This window comes from Elaeis guineensis, chromosome 3 (assembly GCF_000442705.2).
Source record: "Elaeis guineensis isolate ETL-2024a chromosome 3, EG11, whole genome shotgun sequence".
Lineage (NCBI taxonomy): Eukaryota > Viridiplantae > Streptophyta > Magnoliopsida > Arecales > Arecaceae > Elaeis > Elaeis guineensis.
Genome location: NC_025995.2, coordinates 98713640 through 98717364, shown reverse-complemented (window position 1 = coordinate 98717364; position 3725 = coordinate 98713640). Strand labels below are relative to the sequence as shown.

General features: G+C 39.8%; 1 pseudogene; it reads right to left on the bottom strand.

Annotated features, from left to right (window-relative positions):
* Positions 1-612: 612 nt before the first annotated feature.
* LOC140856293 (7-deoxyloganetin glucosyltransferase-like) lies at positions 613-2748 on the bottom strand (annotated as a pseudogene).
* Positions 2749-3725: the final 977 nt, after the last annotated feature.

Here is a 3725-nt window from a genome sequence, read left to right as displayed (position 1 = left end):
AAATGCTTCAGTATTTCTTTACAATAAGGTAGTATTACATTATATTAGTATAGTATTCTTTTATAATAATATAGTATTACTTTATTGTATTATATTAGTATAATATCTCTTTATAATAAGATAATATTATTTATTTTAATATAGTATTTTTTATAATAATATAATATTACTTTATTGTATTATATTAGTATAGTATTTCTTTACAACAAATTAGTATTACATTATCATATTATAGTATTTTTTTATTATAGTATTACTTTACAACAATACAGTATTATTTTATAATAGTGTAGTATAATTTTATAAAAATGTAGTATTCTTTTATAATAGTGTAGTGTCGCTTTTATTATAGTACAATATTATTTTATAATAATATAATATTATTTTATAATAATATAGTGTTGCTTTATAACTGTAAGAGTAATTGTGTCATTTTATCCCGAGTAGTTGCTTTTAAGTTATGTTACAAATGGATAGGATTATTTATTTGAAATTTAAATAGATAGTTATTTTTAAATTTAAACTTAATTAAATATTTTTTATTAGTTTTTTTTATAATAAAATTAATATAGAAAAGATAAGGAGCTTCTGACATTAGGTTGATATTGGATCTCAAAAGAGTCGCTCCACTTGGAGCTCTGTAGCCAATGTCCTTTTCGACAGAAAAAGGCGTCTTGCTAATGAGCCTAGGATGTTTAAGAAGCATAAGCTGTACGTCAGATGCATGCCACTTACCTTTGAGTGGTGTGAGGCCTCTGTCAATGAGATGCTGGTGGTGGAGGTAAGTCATAAAGCCACAGGCACTCGTGGTCCAGAATAAAATCTCAGGGATGCCAAACTTTGGCAACGTCAAGAGTTAAGCCCATGACACCATCAGAGATGATGCATGTCAGTGGGGGAACCTCAGAGGCAGAGATGTTGATCTTTAGTATGAGGCTGCGGAAGGGAGAAAGGCGGTTCTTTTTTGGATTGGAAAGCAGAGTGTGGGGATATCTCTGGTGACGTCGTCGTAGAGTGGAAGGCCATCAGGGATGGTCTCAAAGCGGAAATCTTCCAGGCTTCTCAGGGCAGAGGGGCCATAGGATTGGAGCAAGCAGTTGTGGATGTATTCCGTGTTGACGAAGGTGATGTGGAATCCACGGGAATGAAGGAGCTTGGCTAGGTTTGGCAAGGGGTTAACGTGACCCTCTCCTGGGACAGGGATCAATAAAACATAGGCTCCTCGGCGGACCCGTTTGGTTCGTTGGAAAATTTTTTTTTCTCATAAAGTTATATCAACAAAACATGAGGCTCCTCCGATGGCTCTTTTGATTCATAGAAAAAAAAAAAAAATTTTTTTAAATAATTTTTTTTTAAAAAAAATTTTCTATTTTAGTTGATCGTGAAAAAAATGACTTATTGCAGTGTAGCTTATGTTTGGTTGAGAATCCATTTTTTCAGAAAAACTATGTAAAATACTTATTATACCCCTAATAGATATAAAATCATACATTTTTGCTCCTAAACTTTATATAAATATAAATATTATATTTATATTAATATAAATATAATATTAATATATTATAATATAATATAAAAATATAATAATTTATTATATTAATATAATATTAATATATATTAATATTATATTAATATAATTGTTGCTTCTTATTTCGGCTAGGTCAGAAGGCGGACGTCTGATCCTTGTGCAGGAAGTGCTGGAGTGATCTGCAAAAGAAGTCCGAACATGAGATTTTCACCCCTACGAGGACCTTTCGATGCTCAAGTCAGATTCAGAGAACAAAAATAGTAGCAATGAGTTCTCTGAGAGGGATTGCTTACTTGGGTCCTTGGAGCTTTTGTTATTTGAAGAAGAGGACTGAGAAAATGGGCGACTGAGAAAATTCAAAAATCTCGGGCCATTAATCACGTCGTCGCGGTATTATAGTTCTCATTCGCTCCTGTAGAGTGAGGAGACTGTTACTGGCAATATATTGAGTGGAAGATTTGAATATCCTTAAAGATCGTGCTTGACCTGTTGGCCTTCTTAAATTAGGTAAGTGGTGTTACCTCATGGTACATTTTTTCTCTACTCTTCATAAGAGCGGTATTTTTGCTCTGCTCTTCATACAAACGGAATTTTTGCTCTACTCAACTTGTGAGCAATATTTTTGCTCTACTCTTCATATGAGCAACATTTTTGCTCTGCTCTTCATACGAGTAATATTTTTGCTTTGCTCATCTTGTGAGCGGTATTTTTGTTCTACTTTTCACATGAGTGGTATTTTTGCTCTACTCTTTATATGAGTGATATTTTTGTTTTGCTCTTCATATGGACGGCATTTTTACTCAGCTCATCTTGTGAGCAGTATTTTTGTTCTATTCTTCATACGAGCGACATTTTTGCTCTGCTCGTGATTGTAGACTGAGAATCCTTTTGATTAGCCCTCCGAAGGTCTTTTTAGGTCTCTCTCTGCTTCTCGCATGACTTGAGCTATACAGGGATTTTATAAGTTAGGTCTACCTCTAAGTCATCGAGGTATTATCGTCGATTGTAGATTGAGAATCTTATAAGTTAGTCCTCTAGAGGTCCTTTGGGTCTCCCTCTGCTCGAATTTAACTTCACCTCAGATCTATAGATTTTTAGCTCGGATCTGCAGGTTATACCTCGGATTTGCCTTCACTTCACCTCGGATGGTTGATTTTTATCTCGGATTGGCCTTCACCTTGGATCTTGTCGCTTGGAGTCTGGCCTTGGAGTCTGGCCATCGGGCTAGGTGCCATGTCTGAGATAGTAGAATTCCCAGCGGGTGTTGCCAGCCTGGATGCCGGCCTGGCCGAAGTGGATGCATCTCCCCATGAAAGGATCGGGGAAGAAGATGGATAATGAGCACCAGGACTTCTTGGCTGAGCCTTTCGGAACACATCTAGAGTTTCTGCGCATGCATCCGTCCTTTATCGAGGTCGAGCCCATCGAATTCGAGCTATTGTGGGTGGTTTTGGTGCTGCTGGAAGCGGAAGGAAGCTGTAGTCGGAGTAGATCCTCTTTCTCATGGGGTTTCTGTGCACATGCGAAATCATGTACGTTGATGACCTCTGCTGGACCTGGGAGGACTGGCACTGCGAGCTCAGATATGTGTCCGGGGAGCTCAGATGGCTAGATCCGCCTGCTAACGGCTTCGGCACCGAGGACGTGCGGAGAAATAATGGGGAGTTGTCGGCCTTCTACTTTGGATGCACCCATTTCAGTCGGGCTTACCTTGGAGAGGTTCACTTGCGGGCAATCTTGGCACCGACGGATGCAAGGATACGCACAAGGAACCTTAGACCTACAGATCCGGCAAGGCTCATCACCGTTAGGGGCGTCAGACTAGAGTGGAGCGACCCCAGGTTTTGGATCTAGGCGACAAGGGAGGCACGCATAGAGAAGACCTTATGGCCAAGGATCTGGTGACCTCGACCACATGCGAAGATGCACGAGGAAGCTCAGAGAAGCCTTAAAGCCTCAAATCTTGGCTCCAGTGCCGATGGGAGTGCCCGTATGCCTGGACGTGTGGGGGTGCCAAGAGGAATTAGGACCACCAGTCTCACCAGCAACGTGCACGACGGCATGTGGGGCTTCATGGCCCCCAATCCGGTGATTTGGGGGCACCGATCCGGTGGGTACGCACGTGAGAGAGGCATCAGGCTCTATCGGAAGGGCTTCGAGCCCTCTTCCTTTTTTCTTCGGCGTTAGCAGGGTGAAT